The sequence below is a fragment of the Mustela putorius genome, unplaced genomic scaffold, assembly GCF_011764305.1.
Source record: "Mustela putorius furo isolate JIRA1106 unplaced genomic scaffold, ASM1176430v1.1 tig00003988_pilon_pilon_pilon, whole genome shotgun sequence".
Taxonomy (NCBI): Eukaryota; Metazoa; Chordata; class Mammalia; order Carnivora; family Mustelidae; genus Mustela; species Mustela putorius.
In genome coordinates, this window is record NW_025422127.1 from 13,914,451 (window position 1) to 13,935,152 (window position 20,702).

The 20,702-nt window shown below is 49.3% G+C and overlaps 1 protein-coding gene across 3 annotated transcripts in view; it reads right to left on the minus strand.

Moving 5' to 3' along the window:
- TSPAN9 (tetraspanin 9) overlaps window positions 1-7,341 on the minus strand; it is a 192,299-nt gene extending 184,958 nt beyond the window's left edge. For 2 of the 3 annotated variants that reach the window (XM_045071683.1, XM_045071684.1), the window contains exons 1-2: window positions 7,249-7,341; window positions 2,420-2,486 (exon numbers count right to left, since the gene is read on the minus strand). The gene's annotated coding sequence lies outside the window, so the exon portion shown is untranslated. The remainder of the gene's footprint in view (window positions 1-2,419; window positions 2,487-7,248) is intronic. The other variant, XM_045071685.1, reaches the window with a different exon arrangement.
- Window positions 7,342-20,702: the final 13,361 nt, after the last annotated feature.

The window sequence follows — 20,702 nt, forward strand, 5'->3', positions numbered from 1 at the left end:
CTGAGAGTATAAACTAAAGCATGCGCACAGTGACGCTCCTTCTAGCTGCGTCCCGTTCAGGACGGCCTCAACCAGCTCAGGTTGAGCTGTTGGTTTGAGAGGAGGGAAAGGGTTTGGAAGCTGGACTACACCCAGGCAGATACTCTCATTTCATGATGCTGGGGCTTTACTTGAAGTCGAAATTATTGACTCATCCGGCTGGAGGGCAGCAGTGGAACTTTCTAGCTCCTAAAGGCATCAGGCAGGGGTAGGAGGCAGTCAAAATGAAAGCGGCAGCAGAGCCACAGCATGGGACGGAACTCTGGCCACAGAACCCTACCACCAACCTCACAGACCATCTCTGCAAACAACCTCCGCCCCCAGTCCGACTTCCCTCAGAAATCAGGGCCTCCGGTTTAACCATTAACTTCACTCTTTCCTCTTCCATCCACCTCTAGGCTCCAGGCAGAGAGGGCCCTGGTGAGAGGAGGACGTATTTGGGAAACCCTGGGACTGGCAGCCAAAACCCCCTCGTCCCACTCAGAGGCCACCTTCGTCAGAGCTAAAGGAACCGTCCGGGCCCCCATTCTGCAGGTGAGGAAACCAGCCTGAAGAAAGCAACTCATTTGCCAAAGGTCCAAAGCCCATCAGAGGCAGAGGCCGGAGCCACATGAGAAACCCCCCATCCCAGGAGCTGGCCATCATCCCAGAGGCTCAAGAGCACTATGAGAAATGACAACACCAAAGCCCCGCGAGGCCAAGACCTATAGGAGAAAATAAACTTCCTGTCTGGAGGGTCCCTCCCTCAGGTCTCCCCAGGGTCTTCTGGCCAGAAACGACTGGTGATGTCAGGGCCTGTCTGTCACCCCCATGTTCGCCCTGGCAGGATCACCCCGGCAAGAGCAGGCCCCATAGAGTCTCCACGACAGGCCAGGCGGTCCCGTGTGTGGCCAGGCGGTCCTGCGGGCGGCCAGGAGGTGCTGAGTCCTCCAGCCTTTCCCTCCCTGCTGCCTGCTCCCCACCAGACTTCTACAGCTCAGGCTGCTGGGCCCGGCGGGCCTGCGCCGCTGTCCATCCGCAGGCGGTGCTCCAAATCCCAGAGCTGCGACGTGAAAGCAGACACCCCATCCCGGCCCCTGGGAGGAGGGGGGGAGACTTAAAATGGGAGCTCTGGCATTCCTGCGCGCAGCAGGCCAAAGGACGACCCGGACGCAATTCTCAGGAGCCACCGGGAGGGGCAGGTCTGCAGTGGGAAGGGCAGGGGCTGCAGAGTCAGGCTGCTCGGCCTGGAATCCCTGCCCCACCTCCCACTCCAGATGTTTCTTGGCCCTGCCCCGAGCCGCTGCAGCAACTGTAATGTGGGGGCAAACGAGGGCTACCTCACAGGATCTGGGTGAAATCAGGGAGGTTTAAAGTAAGATGTGATAGGACTTCGGTTACATTCATTGTAGACATAAAGAGTCTGAAACGGAGGCTCCCTGATGATGGTGACAACTGTGAGCGCTGGCATCCTAAGTATGATATGCAAAGTATGGCAGGACAAGAAGAGGTCCGGCCACTGGGGGCCAGCATAGCACCTCCCCCGGAACTCGTGGAGAAAGGAATCTTCTGGCAAGGTGAGCAGTCTGCCAGCACCACCCTTCCACCCTCCACCCCCCTCCCCACCCCCACACTGCTGAATTCTTGGAAGGTGAGAGGTTTACAAATCACCCAGCAGGAGGGAGCCACCGGATAAAACACACATAAATTAAAAAACAAAAAGGCCCAGGTCTGTAAGCAGCAACCCCAGGGAACCTGAATCAGCCCCATCCACCAGGGCTGCCTACCTGCCAAACAGCTCCCGCCTAGCTCCAGTGGGGATGGGGGGGGGGGGGGCTTGATGCGCTAGTGCTAAGAACAAAAGAAGCTATCAGCAAGACCCCAGGAGCCTCTTCAGCAGAGATTAGGATCCTAGGGAGGGCCGGTGGAGGTGGGGGGAGGCGGCAACCAGAGGGCCAGGGCCTGGCTGCCCCGGCCAGTATGAAGGGACAGAAATAGGTAGGATTGGCCAGATTCCCCTAGATTCTTTTCTGGCCAGCTAGCGGGAGGTCCTCCACCCTGGCCCCCAAGCTTGCTGGGAGGAGACAGGAAGCAGGAAGTTATAGGCCTCTCCTATTTCCCTAGGTCTCCTCCCTATAATCAGGGTGGCTAGGAAAGAAGTTGAGAGTACTACCCCAACTGGCAGTCAGAAATAGTGGGGAGGGGGATAACTGTCTCCCTAGCCCCCAAAGCCCCATTGAAGGAGCTTATCAATTCAAAGTCAAGAGCAACGACAGAGAGACATCTAGAAAATATCAGCGTCCCATTCTGCCCTCCCTCCCCAATCCACAGTTAAGGGCACAGGAGACTTGAGTGTTTCTAACACACACTTTCAGAGACCACATGACCAGCCCAGACTGACCTGTTCCTTTGAATTCCCTGCAAAACCCCTTGGCTGCTGACAGATAAGAGAAGATCCTAGGATATTCCTGCAGGAAGGTTAAAAAAAAAAAAAAAAAAATTAAGTCATCACTCTGCTGGGAAGCCACTCCACGGTGAATTGTGTCCAACAACGGCCACCCTTTGGGGAAGCAGCCTCCTCCTGAGAATCTATTCAATCAACAGACACAGAAGCCGCCTGAAACTGGTTTCAGCTGCGGTGCCAATGCCACCCCGCTAATAGTGGGTGCCTGAAGCATCTCGCGCAGAACCCGAGCCCCAGCTCCCCAGTTATGATGGTGTGATCGATTAGTGATGTCTGCTACGGGCAGTTACAGAGGTACTGTATCTACGTTAAACCTATCCACATCAAACCTATCCATGCCAGCCCTGGGTAGACCCTCGGCATTGAGGGTTTAACATCTGTAATTCTGACCCCTGACAAATGATCTGAAGTTTCAAGATCTGTACAACGATATAACTTTACTGAGACGGGACTCTGACTCATGTACCCTACGTGAGGGGCTGATGGAAAGAAACAGGCCATGTCGTTCTTTCCACCTCCACCACATCCACGGTTATCTCGTGGAGCTATAACATTGTGGCAGAAAATGGCCATCAAGGGAGAGAGAAAACCAGAGCGAGGTTGGAAGGGTAGTTAACTCGGGCAATAAAAATATATACAGGAGACATTAGGCTCTCTGCAGAACGTGACTCTGGAAAAAGGCCCGTGTACAAGTAAATATTGCCATGGATGCAAATCTGGCATTGTAGAAGGTGCAGGATTCATTTCCTGAGGACCATTTCAGAGGTCCACACTGTGCCCACTCTGTGCCACTCAGCAGTGAGCACTGGGCCAGGAAGAACACACAGGGAGCTGCAATCCACATCCAGAAGGGGCTTCCAATCTACTTGGAGAAAGGATTGTAAGCACTGCGAACAGCAAATGGCGCTGCCCACCGACAGTCAGCCAGCTTAGAATCAGCTTCAGTCCAACCCCCCTTCCTTGTTTCCTCACCAGCCCCATCCAGGTAAGTCCTCAGCTCTGCCTTCAAAACAATCCTGGTCCAGGTCCTCTCCTTGCCATTCCTCACAGCTGTCCAGTGCTCTCCCCTCCATGATTTTCCCCCTTCCCAGACCCCAGACCCTCCCTCCTTAGCCCTAGCCCTTCTTCTGCAGCCCCTATGCCAGAACCCACAGAGTTCCCGGGCCTCCCAGTGTTGACTGCTGTCTCCCCAGCAGCAGCTCAGCGCCTGCACATGGTGGGCACTCGACTTCACGTGGACGGAAGGATGGGTGAATGGATGGATGGACGGATGGAATTCCTGGGCTGCGCATGTGCGGCCACCACAATAGGCCCACTGTCTACCTGTCCAGGCTTTTCTCCTCTGCTTCCCTTCACACAACCCACTCATCAGCCCACGCTCTCAGCACCTCTCTGCACGCTGATCCTTCTTCCTTCTGCTGAACTGCAAGCCACTCTTCCAAGTTCACATCAAACACCACCTGCTGTGTGGGGTGCTGCTCCAGGATTGGGGTGACCAATTCCCCTCTCTGAACCCCCACAATACCGTAGGCCACACACCTTATACCTTGAATTGCCACTTTTTGAAGACCTTTCTTAACCCTTTCCTGCATTATACACCCCATGAACAACAAGGGCCTTTACGTTTTTTCATTTTTGCATCATGGGAATTTAGCCCGGACTCTTGTACTATGACACACACATTCGGTGCTTGTGGAATTCACTAAAGAATCACCCCGGGCAGTGTGTAAAAGCCAGGAGAGATAGAGACAGAAAATGCCAGAGGAGTTCGAACGCAAAAGAGGTGCTTTGGGGATGGGTGGCCCGGGAAGGCTCCAGGAACGAACTCAAACATGAGTAGGGTCTTGAAAGAGGGGGAGGTTGGGGTGGGGAAGAGCACTCCAGAAAACCAGAACAGTGTGAACTCAGGGACAAAGAAGGAATGAGCAAAGCATGCTTGGGAGATGAGTTTGGCTGGAACCGAGGGTCCCTGGGGGAGAAGGCCGGGAGATAAGGCTAGACAGGAAGGCTGGGAATGGATAGGAAGGATGCTGAGGGCCAGGCTAGGGTACCTGGATTTGATCTGTTCCCTCTTAATCAGTGAGGATGACAATCACAGGAGGCCTGGGCTTTAATGGTAGAAGAAAAGAAGTCTTGTCCTCTCTTGCTCTGAGCTTATTAGTCTCCTCAGCTAGGTTATAAATAACAACCACTATTTACTGCACACCTGCTGTGTGTGAGGCCCGAAGCTATCTCATTGCTCCTTCTAACAGCCCTGAGAGCTTGGTATTGTTATCTTCCTTTCGCAGGCAGGAAGCTAAAGCTGCAAGAGGTGAGGCACTTGCCCAAGGCCTCACCCACTCACTCACTCACTTAACAATGCAGTAGGGACTGGAATTACAGACACAAGAGGCTGGGATAAGGGCCGTTCTCCAGCTAGCTACCACAGGCCCAAGGCCCTCCTCCCATTTGAGCTGGGCTGCTTCTCCACAACCGGCCTTATTAATTCCTCAAGGCCAACATGTACTAAGCACACAGTAGGAGAATAATAAAGCACACTAAGGAGAACTGTGGTTTGGTGGGGGGAAGAAATGGAGCGCTACTGTTTAATGGGCCTTCGGTTTCAGTCCTGCAGGATGAAAAAGTTCTGGAGATCTTCCGCACAACAGCATGAGTATACTTACTATGACTGAACTCTACATTTTAAAAGGGCTAAGATGGTACATTTTGTTATGTTTTTATACCACAGTTTAAAAATTTTTAAATAGGGAGCACTTATTACTTGACTGATTGGCTGCCATTAGCATTTTTTTTTTTTTTTGGTCAATTATCTAATACAGGAAGAGACTCTAGAAACGTTTTAATCCAGTAACCCTCCAAAACACAGAGCTGAAAAGGGGAGGTAACATGCCCAGGGCTGCACAAACAGATGGTATTAGAGCTAAGGCCAGAGCCCAGCACTCCACAAACTCAATGGGGAAGAATGGCAGAGACAGCATAGCATAACGCAAAACACATGGCAGGGGTGAGGGGGTTGGGGGGAGTCAGAAGCCACGGGTTCAAGTTCTGCTTCTTCCACCTAATCAGTTCTGTAACCTCACAGAAGTCATTAACCCTCTCTGAGCTTCATTTTCCCAATCTGTAAGAAGGCAAATAAAATTATACACAAATAAATATATATTTATTTGTGCCTCAAATAAAATTATATACAGCTAATGTGCAGGGAAAGCACTTGGCCAACTACAAATTACTTTATAAACACTGGTCATCGTTAGCAATGCTAAATATCTGTTCATAGATTTAAAGATTAAAATCTGATTTAGTCAAACCAAAAGGAAAAAAAATCCCATTCCATTCTGGTCTATTTTCAGCTGTTCGGGGACCCTGCCCACAGCAGGTCTTCAATGAGTAAGTGCAGAGCTGATTTACCCTCCAGTTTCATCCACCCCAGTCCTGTTCCCCCCGCTCACCCCCAACCCAAAGCCCAGCTGCATCAGCCCTGCCAGGACCAGGTGGAAGATAGGAAGCCCCGTGAATGTCTGCCTCCCTGGCTGCATTCCTTAGCTAAATATAAATGATTTGTCCAGCCCATTGTTTGAAATTATACATAATACCTCGCCTCCCCTCCCCATTACTTACGGTGACAAGCTGACTGCACATCTTTTTAGCAGAACATACATAGAAAACATTCTCTGTGGCTATTTTTAGTAGAGAGAGGGAAGCTGGCGGGTATACAGGGATCAGAGCATGAGTCCTTAGTTTTCTCCACTAGTCCAGGAAAGCTTCCTGGAGGAGGAAATACCTGAGTCACCTTAGAGAAGGGGACAGCTACAGGTCAGAAGGACACCCTCATATAATGAGTCTGCTCCTCTGAACCAAAGGGAAGTGAGCTGCTGCCCTCTTATCCTCATTTTTGGGATGGGGAGGAAAGGCTGACACAACCCAGGCGACCCCATATTATTCCAATGCTGCAGGTTGGCCCAGACAGTACAGGCATTTGGGGAGGAGTCAGGGAAGAGGTCAATATCTTCTTTTTCAAAAAGAGAACAATCGAAGATTCCAATTCCGAGATACATAAGTACAAATTCTGCTCACATAACAAGCCAGTTTCTTGTTTGGACTTTTTTTTTTTTTTTTCTCGTAACCACAAGAAAGTTTTTTAAAGTCCCAAACTTGGACGCACAGATGGACTACATCTTGGAACTCGGGCTGTGCCAAAGCCCTGTCACTGTGACTGCCGATCTGCCAGCGGTGGCCCAAGGAGTGGGGGGGGGGGGGGGGGGGGCACAGGCAGCATCCCAGCGCTGCCCGAGCCCCCGCCTTCCCTGGGGGCGCTCTAGGAACTACCCCAAGCCGGTCCACTGGGCCACACAGTCAGAAAGCCTTGACAGCTCTGGGGCTCTCCCTTTCTGCTGCATCCTACAGCCCTCCCATCCCTTCACTCGGGATTCCACTGTCTCTCCCGAAGCCCCTCTCTCAAAGGGTCTTCCTCCAACCTCTCCCCCAGCAGAGCCCTCTTCGCTCTATTACGGGCCCCCCCCCCGACCACACACACCCCTTCCCCAGCCGCTTCCCGCGTCCTCACACGGCGCCTACCCCATCCCTTACTCTCGGCTCGCCCACTGCCGCCCTCCCGTCACCCCTCCCCGGGGCGCCCCCGAGCCGCTCCCCACGATGAGGACCCGGGCGCGGGTTAGCCCGGCCCGCCCACAGCCCGCCGGAGCTCTACAAGGTCTCGCGCTCCCGGGTCCCCGGCCCGCCGCCAGCCCGCCCCGGGCCGCACTCACCTCGCTAGGGGAACGTGGGGTCCCGGCTCGCTCCCGCTCCCGCACCGCCGCCGCCAGCGGAAACGGGGGGCGGGGCCGGGGGGGGGGGCTCGCGGCGGGGGGCGGGGCCTGCCCGGGAATGGCGAGGCCGCGGGGCGGGGCTGGCCGTGGGGCGGGGCGGGGCCGAGGGGGCGGCAGCTCGACCGCAGGGGGAGGGATCGGAGCCCAGGGAGGGAGCCGGAGCCGGTCCCGGGGGTCGCCGCGCTCTGTGCGGGCCGGAGGGAGCCCGCAGGGAGCCCACGGCTGCGCTGGGCACCGGCGTCCCGAGCCAGGAGTGGCCGCCCTCTGGGCTTCCTTCCGGAAGTCTTCCTCCCCTCCCGCCGCGGGGTCCAGACCCGCCGCTCCGCCGAACCGCCCGCGCGACGCTGGTCCGCTGCCCCCCGCCGGCCCGGGCCGCCGCCGCGAGCGGTCGTGGGAAGGGAGCGGTCGGGGCCCGGGAGTCCGCGCGCTCGCCCCGCCCCGAGGGCCGTCGCGGCCTGGGTCGCGGCTGTACCCCGCGAGCCGCGCAGGCTGGCCTCCCGCCCCTCCCCCACGCCTGAGAAATCCGTCCCGGGTATTCGGGGCGGACCGGTTGAGATGTTGACGACGCGGGTGTGTAGTGACCCTGTCCGGAGATACCCTAGAGGAGGAGCGGCTATCTGTCTCCCCAAGAGCGAAAGGCCTCCAAGTGCGGGTAAAGGGCACCGTGCGGCGGAGGAGCTGGGTTGAAGCAGGGAAAACTGCAGGGAGGCAGCTCTGGCCCAGCGCGGCCGATAGGCCTTACGAAGCCTGGATTGTGGAAGCCAGAGGCCTCGACCCTTTTCCGAAGTGAGGCTGAACAGCCGTCGCTTCTCAGCATTATTTTCGTCAGGCGGAAGCAGTACTGCCCACGTGCACGGTGGTGGGCTGAGTATGAGTTGGGTCAGAGTTTTTAAACCTGACTGTAATCACCAGGTTCCCCTTGGCCTCTCCTAATTGGACTGGCAGCTCCTACTCATCTCCTGGGCCCTCTCCCCTTTAGGCACTTACAGCCCTGCTAGTGTTCATTACATAACCAAATAATCCACCTCCTTCTGACTCCCCTTTACCTTCCTTCAAAGCGTTGTTCACGGCCCCCCACCCAGAGTCTTCCTACACTAACCCCCACGGACCCCAATGTCTCCAGTCACAGAGCAGCCCTTCAGCACAGGATTGCTAGCTCTGCCCAGCTTCCAGAAAAGGAAACTGAGATCCAGGGAGGGAAAGGGACTTGCTAGAGAACCTGCACTGGAGCAGGTGCTCCTGTAAAAACAAAGAGAGGCAGTCTGCTGTGCAAGTGACAAAGGGGCTTTGGAGCTCGACAGACCCGGAAGGGAATCCTGGTTCGGCTTCTTATGGGTTGTGACCTCTCTAGGCCTCAGTTTCCTTACCTGTGAGATGTGACTGCTTAGTACCAATGCCACAGGGTTGAGGAGATGATGGAGGCAAAAGCACAATATTTGGGGCACCTAGGTGGCTCAGTCTGTTAAGCATCTGCCTTCTGCTCAGGTCATGATGCCTGGGTTCTGGGATAGAGCCAGCATGGGCTCCCTGCTCCGTGGGGTGCCTCCTTTCTCTTCTCCCTCTAGCTGCTACTCCCCCTGCTTATACTCTCCCTTTCTCTCTCTCAAATAAAATCTTAAAAAAAAAAAAAAAAAGCACAATATTTGACTCATCCTGGGAGCCTAAACAAATGTTAATTTCCTCCTGCCCTTTAAAGGAAGACAAATCAGAAATAATAGAATTATGGAGCCTTAGGGATGGAGAAACCTTAGAGGTCCCTCAGCAAAACCCCAGAAAGTGTTTGTTTGTCCTCCGTTAACACATCCAGATTTGGGGGGACTCAGTGCCCCCAGATGGGTTTACAGCTGCAAGAAAACCACATAGGGAAAACTGTAGGGGATACGGAATTATTGAACACAAAGGCAGCCAAGGGGACTTGCAGTTCGTGAGGCTGCTCATGTCTGCTGAGGACAAAATTCAAATAACTGACCTGACAAGGTGGCAAGGTACTTAGAGCTTAAGCAGGAGCTCCCAAAAGCATGGAGCCACCATGTTCACTGTAGCGGACTTTTAAGGAACATTATTGCATTTCTGCCCTGGAGATTCTGGAAACGCTGAGGAATAATTATCCTATTGATAAGGTGACTATATCCAGGTTGTCAGGCCACAATCCACTTACTTTACTTGTCCTGGCATAGTTATTAATAGTCGCCCTTTCACTCTCAAAATAGCTTGGTTTGGGGGGAAAAAATTATATGTCTCTTTAACTATGAACAAAGGCAGTACTCCAAACAGCTCCTTCCAGCACTGGTCGTCAGCAGTTCTGCTGGAATTTCTGAAGCCCTAAAGACTTCAAAAGATTGTGTGTCCATTTATCCCCCTTGAAATCCCCAAGGCAAATCAAAAATGGTAAGCACACGTTCCCCCAAGTTAAGGGATGGTACCTGCTGCATTGCGACACCTAGCGGGCAGAGTTCACACTGCCGGAGGATGGGAGCACCATCACAAGGGGTCATAGGTTTCTCCAAGCAAGCTTGCAAAGCAGAGAACAAGCAAACATTTCCCAAGTGCTTACATGTCAGGCACCGTTCCAAGTACTTCAGATGTTTCCATTCATTTGATCCCCACAACAGCTCCACGAGATAGGTGCTATCAGGGCCCCTTCATTTTACAGATGAGGGGACAGAGGCTCAGAGTGTAGGTAACTTCCCCCAGGTCCTGTTGCCCTAAAAGACTGAGCCAGGATAGAAGCCCAAGTTGTCAAGCTCCAGGGCTAGGGCACTTACCGCTACTGTGTCCAGCACCCCCTTGGCTACAGGAGCCAGGTGACTGCCAGGTGTCTTCCCTAGCAAGTGACATCAACCAGCCCTCCACTGTGGAGAAGACAGGGAGAACAGGAAGTGGAGCAGGTGGGGAGACCTACCTCCCATCTCCCAGTGAAGAGTGGTAGTTTCTGCATCTCCTGGGGACCGGGCACCAAACCAGACCCAGAGAAGATTTATAACCTTCAGCCGGATGCACTGTGAGCTGCTCATTGAAAGAAGCACTTTCAGGAGTGAGGAATGAAACAGTTCCTCCCCTATGCCACTCCCTTCACCATTTGCTCAGTTTGAAGAGTGCTTACTGATCTTGGAAGGCTGCCAGCTGCACCCAGAGGACCCAAACCAGACCTCCCCCCATCCTCATGGTGAAGAAAACAGAAGTGACCAAAGATGGCTCCCCGGCTTTCTTTCCACACTCCCTCCCCTAAAGAATGCAAATCATCCCAAGGGCCCCTCTTTCCCCCAACTTCTTTCTCTTCCAAAGCTCAGTGAGGGAGGAGTAGCAGAGCTGAGCAAGCCTTTGTCATAGGATCACCATGTGGTATTTGGGACATACTTAATGCTAAAAAAAAAAAAAAAGAATTCTAAAAAAATTCTTCATCATTTATCTGAGTATCCTGTATTTTTAGTTGTTAAATCCGGCAACTCCACTTCAGCATGGATTGTTGCTAAGTTAGAAAACTGTACTAAATCAGAGGTCTGTAAATTTTTCCTGTAAAGGACCAGACACTGAATATTCTCGACTTTGTAGTCTATAACAGTCTCTGTCACAACTACTCAACACTGCCCCTGTAGCGGCCATAAGCAATTCAGAAATGAATAAGCATGACTTTATTGCCAGGGATGCCTGAGTGGCTCAGTCAGTTAAGCATCTGACTCTTGGGTTCAGCTCAGGTCATGATCCCAGGGTCCTGAGACCGAGACCTGCATTGGACTCCGTGCTCAGCACAGAGTCTAATTCTCCCTCTCCCTCTGCTCTTCCTCCCCACCTCAAATAAACAAACAAACAAACATACATACAAATAAACAAATCTATCTTTTTTTAAAAAGGACTTTATTTATAAAAACAGGCAACAGCAAACATCGCCTACTTCTGGCTCGAGTTAGGGCCTCTAGATTCCTGGCTACCTTCAGAGGTATTGTGAGCGTGACAGTGGCCTAGGCCCAAGTTCTCGAGTGTGAAAACAGAGACTGATCAAAACCATTGCCTGTAATGAACACCAGTATTTCTGAGAGGCTATGCCCAGGTGCATGTGTGTGACCCAAGGTGGGTGGGTGCCTGTGGGAAGCACGCACGCCTAGAGTGGTTTGGAAGCACCTAGGTCTTACAAAGTCTTGCTCAGACTCTGCCTGAAAAAGTACAGATTCTATGTCTGGGATTCCTAGCAGTCAGCATGTGCCCTGTAAAGACAAAAATGCACAGGCAACATTGTGAAATCAGACAGAAAGTTCGGAGCCCGAGGAAAGCAAAACACCCCCACAGAAGGGCTGAAGGTGAAGCTACAGCTGTTGGCACTCTTACACCTGACGGAGAGGACACAGAAACCCATGGAAGCCATCTGTGAGTGTCTGTGCACGCGCGGGTGCCACACGCATACCAACTACCTCAACCCGTGGGTAGCAAATTGCATGGTGGGTTGAAATTAATAAATCCAACAGTAATAGCTATATGAATTACATTTATATTAACATTCTTAATGACCTTAGATTATCCCTATATGCTTATCAAAGGCAATTCCATGGTTTAAAATCACAACTCAAGTTCCGCTCTTCCAACCAAAACCACATCTAAAAGGGTTGGCCAATTAAAAGCCTTAAATCTGATCATCAATTTGCCACAGTACAGGAAACGGTAATGTGTCTTCCGGGCATGGCACAAGATAAGGGCAAAGAATCACATAAGCAGCAGATGTTAGCGGGCCCTGTGAAGGATTTTGACATGCACATATGTCTTAAGATACATAAGTCATCACAGAAGTGTTTTATACAAAGAATGACAGGCTTGGATTTGCATTTTTGAGACACTCACTCTGGCTGTAGTATAGAGAACAAATTGGAGAGTGATGGGGGCCAAAATGGTTACAGGAGGCGTAAGCCCTGCTCTAGGCACAAGATGAGGTCAGCTTGGTCTAGGCTGGGGTAGTGATGAAGGAAGGATATGGATAGACTGGAGAGAGATTGAGAAGATGAGATGTACAGATGGGTGACGGATATGGGAAACCAGGTAGGGAAAAGTGTCAAAAACGACTTGTCAGATTTCTGATCACCCTAAGGGCATGGTAGTTGGAACCGTCCATTGAGACAGGCAATGGGGAAGAGGACTAGATTTAAGGAAAAGATCATGAGTTCGAAGACGATGAGGGCTAACAAGTATCCATCAGACTCCGCGATTAAAGATCACTGGGGATCTTGGAAAGAGTCATTTCATCAAAGTGATGACACAGAAGCTGGGCTGGAGAGTGTTGAGAGGGGAGTAGAAGGTGAGAAATGGGAAAAGACAATTATGGCAAGAAAAGAAGCTAGGAAGATACACAGGGCAGATAGCTGAAGAAGGCTGTGGATCAAGGGAGGGTTTGAGGAATTCAGTAGGGAGAACTGAGCCAATCCGTGGAAAGAGTCCTACTTCTGGTGTAGATGAATCTGTTTGTAACTGACCAGCCCTCTCACAGATAATACTGACGCTTTCTGGACAACAATCAAGACAAAGAAATGAACCAAAGAAAACCAAACCAACCAACAACCACGTGAGGACCACGGAGAGCGAATTGTGTAGACAGATTTTGGAGGGGATTCTAAGCGTAGAAGAAAAACCGTCATGAGATGAGTTCCTATTTGTGTGTGTGTGTGGATTTTCCCCATGTTGACCACAGTCTCGGTGCAGCAGAGGATGGCTATAATTCCATAGAAACCCCACAGTTTCTTGGGCGGAGGAGGCAGAGGATAGAACCCAGAGCAGTCAGGGCTGTTGAAGAGTGAGGGGTGAATCCTAGAAAGAGGAAAGGAAAGAGCCAGAAAAAAGGAACACAGATTTCTCTGCATAAACTCTGCCCAAGTGTTTGGCTTACCTTGAACCGCATACAAGCAGGGTCCCAGCTAAAGATGAAAGAACCAGACTGAGACTTGAGCAATTGCCTACAGCAGGTAGGACAAGTCTGTAATTTGGGTGTTATCAAGTTAATTGTTTGCTTAAAAAAAAAAAAATCAGTGCTTTTCTGAGCGATAAAATAGAATCCAGAGTCTCTTCAACATAACCTTCAAAATACTCAGGATATGATCCAAAATTACTCAACATACAAAGAACCAGGAAAATGTGACCCATTCTCAAAGGATAAGCAGGCAACTGATGCCAATCCCAGATAATTCAGATGTTGGAATGATCAGACAAGAATTTTAAAACAGCTTTTATAACTCTGTTCGGGGTATAAAGAAAAATGTATTTATAATAAATTAACAGATAGGAAACCACAGCAGAAAAATAGAAAATATAAAAAATATATAAATATATAAAATTTTTTATAAAAATATAAAAAAGAATCAAATGGAATTTTTTAAAAATTTTTGAGAGAGAGAGGGAGAGAGGGAGAAAGTATGAGCGGGGGAGGAGCAGAGGACAGGGAGAAGGAGAATCTTAAGTAGACTCCATGCCCAGTGCCGATCCCAGCGTGGGGCTTGATCTCACAACCCTGAGATCATGACCTGAGCTGAAATCAAGAGTCAGATGCTTGAGGGCTGGGGGAATGGGTGAACCTGGTAGTGGATATTAAGGAGAACACAGATTGCATGGAGCACTGGGTGTGGTGCATAAATTCATAAAAATGAATATTGTAACACTGAAAATTTTTAAAAAATAAAAATAAAAAAATTGGGGGAACCTGGGTGTGGGCGGTAAATGGGTACTTCCTGTATTATCTTTGTAATTTTTCTGTAAGCCCAAAATGATTTTTATATTAAAATTTCTTCAAAATACTTAATAAATATTAAATATTTTTTTTAAAAAAGAGTCAGACCCTTAACCAACTGATCCACCCAGGCACCCCTCACATGCAAATTCGAGAACTAAATATCTGGTATTTTTAAAAAATTCACTGGATGGGCTTACTGGCCAAATAAGATCTCAGTGGAAGGAGAAAATGAACCTGAAGATAAATCAATAGAAAGTAAACAATCTGAAAGAGAGAAATACTAATATATAGGTAATTGAAGTCTTGGAAGAAGAAGAGAGAATTCATGGCAAAAATACATATATTTAAAAGCTTATGGGGAGGATCCAATCAAGAGGAAGAGGTTGAATATATAGGAGAGATAAGAGACCACAACTAGTAAAAGCTTTTCTAGAAAAGGAGAAGGGATGGAATCCAAGCTCCAAGCGATGAGATCCAGCCAAAGCAGGAAAGATGAGAACGCTTGCTTCACAATAAGAGGGAAAAGAGGATGGGATGGGAGCAAACGTAGGTGGATTTGTGTCCTATGTGGGGATTTTCATTTGATGGCTTCTATTTTCCCTTTTAAAGAGAGAGGCTGAGAGACAGAGACAAGTTCGTTGGCTGCAAGTGCAAGGGAAAAGAAGCGCCAGAGGCTTGAAATCATCACTGTGGGAGACTGAGATCATCACAGACACTTACCAGTGTTCCCTGGCTGTATTAAGGGCTTGTTGGAACATAGTAACCATGAATTTATGCAGAACCAATATTCCCTGTTGTGTGACTTTCCCAGCAGCTGCTTGAATGCAAGCACGCTCGTTTGGGATAGTTGGGGGTTTGCCAGATGGGTGTGACCAAATGACAGAGGATCAAGGTTAGGCATTCACATGGACTCTAAGCTTGATAAGAACAGAAAAAAAGTAAGAGTGCTGAGGGGTGGGGGTAATCAGAGAGGTCAGTGGAGCAGAGGTGCTGGTGAGGGGCAGTGACCGCCATGGGGGCAGCCAGCCAGCAGACAGGAAAGGAGGAGTGAGGGCAGAGAGGGGCAGCCTGACTCTATGATTTTGGACCAGTTCCCAGAGATGTTAAAGCCCCAGTTGTGACCGTGGAGATGGGTGGCTTAGAGAGAAAAGAGTTGGCCTGCAGAGAGAAGGAAATGAAGAAACCAACAAGCCAGGGTACCTGCTGAAAATGTCACCCAAACCTCTTAACTCTAGGAAACAAACTGAGGGGTTGCTGGAGGGGAGGTGGGTGGAGGGATAGGGTCACTGGGGTGATGGGCATTAAGGAGGGCACATGATGAAATGAGCCCTGGTTGTTCTATGCAAGTGATGAATTACTGAACTCTACCTCTGAATCTAAGTAGGTACTATATGTTGGCTAACTGAATTGAAATAAAATAATTTTTAAAAAGAAAACAGCAAGAAAAGAAAAAAAAGACAGAAAGGAAGAAAGAAAACTTCACCCAAACCAACACTGAATTCACATAGGATGAGAGGAGAATATGAGACAGATGCTGAGATCCTCAAAGAATGAGGGACCATGGTGTCAGTAAATGGCAGAAGGTCTCAGGAGGGGAAGAAGGTGGCATCACCAGATGGCTGAGACTCAGAACAATGGTCTATGGGAAGTGGGAAGTAAGGAAAACCAGCCCCCCCCCACCTTCCAGGCTTTACACCATGCCGTGGAAGAACAGAACCAGCCACTGTGTGGGAGGGCAACAAAAAAAGCAGTGTTTGTAGGTGTGTTACTTATCTATTGCTGTACAACATGTTACCCCGGACCTGGCACCCTCAGACAACCCCTAGTTACGACCTCACGCTCTGGATGCACCAGTCCCAGCACAGCGTCCGCTGGGCCTTCTGCTCTCCGGAGGCTGCAGTCCCGGGTTGCCATCTGGAGGCTCGACTGGGGAAGAGTCTGCCTCCGAGCTCACTAAGGTTGCTGTGCGAGTTCATTTCCTGAAACTAAGTAGGTACTATAATTGTATTTGGCTCACTGAATTTAAATAAAATAAATTTTTGTTTTTTAAAATAACTGTGTGACTGAGGACTTTGGTTTCTTGCCAGCTGGCTGCTGGAAGCCATCCTCAGCTCTTAGAGGCTGTCTTTGGTGCGTGGCCACACGGGCTTTCCCAACATGGGCATGATTTCATCAGGCCAACAAAGAGAGTCTCCTGGAACAAGTCTGTTAGTGAGATGGAGACCTGTATAACATAAGCTCATCACAGATGTGACCTCCCATCACGTCCGCCATATTATGTGTTAGAAACACAGGGGCCCATGCACTCCAGGGCAGGGTATCACACACAGGTGTGAACACCAGGAGTCAGGGCTCATGGGGGCACCTTCGGGTCTGTTCTCCTAGAAGGGAAGAGGATACGGGATGCGTGCAAGTCACTCTGCAGGCTAAATGGTGGGTGGAGGTGGGTGGCCAGGAGGCGGGAGCTGGATCGGGGCGAGCAAAGGCTGAGCACTTGGAAGTGAGGGTTCGGCAGAGGATGGATGACAGGAAGAGGGGTTTGGGCTTTGAGTACAAGTTGATGGAAACTGGGTTCTCTGCCTTTCTCCATCCTATGAACTATGGAAGGCAAATCTGCGTACTTACAGAAATACGTTGTGTCAAATAGGTTAACTTTGCTAACTATATATTGATTCTATTTTCTCCAAAAGTCTGGCCTCTTTAAAGAGCAGATGGTGGAGGCACATAAACTGAGACAGCCTGAGAGGAGTCTTAAAGATAACAGGGAAAAGCCAAGTGACAGCCCTATTTCCAGGATAAAAGGCAGAGGAGGGCCAGAAGGCAAAGACTCTCTGGGAGAAAGGAAGAGAGCTGAAGCTGACACTTTGAAATTGGAATCAAGCCTAGTGAACTCAATAGAGTTGATGAAATGAAATTGTGTGACTGTCAATAAAATGGCCAGAGGATGATGGTTGATAAGATACTCAAGGATCATAAAAGGGACGAGGAACACATTTGCAATCCTGCCGGGGCTTCTGGGATCCAAGTCAATACACGTTCATTTACGACATGGAAAGGTTCATTCATATTATAATTAAAATATACATAGCATGACATGTTAAGGTTGTTTTGAAAGAAGCAGAGCAGCTAGTAGCTAAAAGCTGGTAGTTTAAAGTGGGGGGAATAAAACGAATGCCTTTACAGAATATATATCTCTAACGGACTTAGTAGGGTTGGTGTTAAATCGGACAAATAAGTGTGAACTCATTTTCTGGATCTCTCACTAGAGGCCTGGAAGTAGAAAGTGCTCCTCGCCTCAGTTCTCGTGTGGATAATCTGATTTGCACCAGGAGTGCCCAGACATTGGTCCCTGATAACATTCACCACTTAAAGAAACCAGGGCTCCTTGGAAAGGAGCTGATACCATACCTCCATGCAAGAAAAACCAGAGCAGGCCACAGTCTGCTAGAAGATATCAGAAGCATGTTAGCTTCAAAAGATATTTTAGAAAGGGATCCAGCAAAGGAAGAAAGGCTGGGGGGAAGGGAGGAAAGAAGGAAGGAAGCAAAGTTGTGACAGTCTGAGTATCAGAAAGGAAACAGACATCTGTGAGAAGTCCAAGTCCATTGTGATATTGAATGTGGGTTATACTTTAAAAAAATAATAAAAAGGTATATGTGAGTTCCCCAAAATGTCAATGTGCATACCATAGTCAAGTTTTGGTTAATAATTAAGCTGTGGATTTCTTTCTTATTTTTTTTTTTAAGATTTTATTTATTTATTTGACAGAGAGCAGGAGAGAGAGAGAGAGCACAAGCAGGGGGAGTAACAGAGGGAGTGGGAGAAGCAGACTCCCTGCTGAGCAGGGAATCTGATGTGGGACTGGATCCCAGGACCCTGGGATCATGACCTGAGCCGACGGCAGACGCTTAACCAACTGAGCTGTGGCTTTCTTGTATCAGGCAGTACGACTTAAGGGATGTCCAGGGATGAAAGATGTTTGGTTGAGGGGCGTCTGGGTGGCTCAGTGGGTTAAGTCTCTGCCACATCGAGCTCTCTGCTCAGCAGGGAGTCTGCTCCCCCCCCCCTTCTCTGCCTGCCTCTCTACCTACTTGTGATCTCTGTCTGTAAAATAAATAAATAAAATCTTTAAAAAAAAAAAAAAAAGATGCACTGGTTGTACTTTCTTTAGGTGAAGTTTTGATGAATTTTGTGATTGTAGCAGGCAAAATTTGAGCACAGGAAGTCACCCCCATAGGTGATTACCCCATTGGATGAAATTCTTTTAGAAGGCACATCCGGCCTGCAACCCCAGACTAGCCCAATCTCCAGGCGACTCTCCGTATCTGTAACAGGTTAGCAGCTGCAAACAAGGAGCTCACAACCCTAGTCTGTAAGCATGTACAAGCCCTAAACTTTCGCCTTAGTCACCTCAACCCAATCTGCCTTCTTTGCCTGGTTAGAGGCTTGGAGCTCAACATATGGACCGTGAACACTTTTGTGATGGGTCTAAGGGTGTGTGCGCTAGTCACGGCTGCCGTAATTGGAATAATCCGTGTTCTGTCATGTTTGGAACTTGAAAAATTTAATTGAAAAACTTTGTATTTATTCATTTAAAAACTAAGCATTCACCATTTCAAAGTGTATAATTTGTATCTGCTTTTTAAGGTGTTGGAAAAGTATGTAAGCATGTGACATATCAGACTTGGGATATTGATTTCATAACTGAGGTGGATTAAGTTTGGTGATTAAATGCTTAAATAAATCTAATTAGATCAACAAGTTGAGACTTACCATGTTTCATGAATAAGTGTGTAAGTTCTTAGTGTTAAATGCTTAGGGTCTAAGATTTTGTTAGATTCATAAGTATGCCTTGTTAGATTTTCGAAGTGCTTAATTATAGCCTAAGCAGTCGGAGCTAATTTAATCAATAAGTGATTTTTAAATGTTTGTAAGTGATATTAAATGTTTAGAGAATTTATAGGCTAACTGAACATTAATCAAAAAAAGTAAAAGATTTAACGTGAGAATACTAGCTTTATGAACAAAATAGCAAGATATGTCAGTTGAACATGAGTTAATAAAATCAGGCTTTAAAATTTACAACCTTAATCAATCAAAAACTGAAATACACAAACAGCTTTATTCTTTTCCATGCATAAAAATTTCTCCTCGGACAATAAAAACTCACTTGATAGTGGCTTAGCGGTTTACAAACTAATGCAAAACACAGAATGGTATTTATTTGCTGAAATGTTGACAGTTGCAGATATCCCAAGTATTACAGGTCAAGCATTACAAGGAAGGACGCTTTTTGGAATTTAGTTCTCTTTCATTCTATTTTTCTTTTACGATTTCATTTACAGTAACTAACTTACAAGCAATAATACATTGCTGAAATACAGTCTCGGGCAGGGAAGGCAGCCCTGCGGACGCACCCCACACTCCCACTCCCAGCCGGTCTCCCAGAGGAATCATTGTGGGTTGGTCCCAATCTAGGCATGGGGCCCTTCTCTGCTCCTGGTCAAAGTCCAGCCTGCTGCTTCCAAACTTTAACGTGCCTGTGCTTAGGAATCACCTGCAGCATTGGATTCTGGATGACTGGGATGGGTGGGGTGAGAAATTGCATTTTTACTGAGCTCCTTGAGGACTCCCAGCATCCAGGACCCACCCCGCGAAGCCCGTCCTATGGGGCGTGCTCCGCACATGTGCGCATGCGCGGGTGTGGCTCTTTCCAGTAGTCCGTTACCTAGGGCTCTTTCTCCCCCGTCTCTTAAGGTAAGGGTTTTTCCCTGCCGATGGACCAAAGCATCTTGCTCTCGTACAGTAGCAGGACCCAGGGGTCCTCATCTAAGCAGGCTTCGAGACAACTGCCCTCCCTTGGTCCTGACACTCCCTCTGATCTTTGACGTGTGGCCCCTCTTCCATCACAGAGATCAGATCCTCCCAGACTCTCTGGGAATGGCCAGTGGGGATGAGAGTGAGGCGAGTACAGAACGGGAGGCCTGATGTTATTTTGCTGATTTTTTTGTGTGACGCCCCCCCCCCCACACACACATTAGTTCGTCAGGTCTTGGAGGACTGGCACTTTGATTCTAATCACCGCTATGTCCCCAGGAGCTGGAACAGTGCTAGACACATCCTAGGCACTCAGTGTTTATGGCATGTATAAAGCCTGTTTTGGCTCTAGGCCACTCATACCCTCTGGAATTTGACATTGGGGGTCCAAGTCTTAGGTGATAAAGACAGTGATAAGTGCCTTGCTTTGCCTCTTTTGGGCATACACCTCCCCGGGGGAAAAGGGAGTGTGGCCAAGGGCAGGACAGAGTCTCCTTGTGCCCCTTTGTCATAATGCCATCTCAATGCCACATCCACCTCTGGCCCAGACGCGGGTTCCACAGAGCCCAGGACAGAGGGCAAGCCTCCCTGTCCAAGCCCAGGGGAGGACGCTGAATCAGAGGCAGCCAGAGCAGAGGGCCAACAGAAAAACCCCTGGGCCCAGAAAGCTGCAAGGAGAATGTGATGAGTTGCCAAACTGCCGACAGCAGAAGCAAGTATCAAAGCCAGGGACTACCGCCAGGAATCCAAGGTCCAGTGAGATGAAGAGCGAGAGCAAGTGGGCCGCCTGGAACGGGGGAGGGGCCGAGGCCTTTCCCTGGGGCAGGCATGTGAGGCTTGCTTTAATGTGCCTCCAGGAACGGGGGGCTAGGGT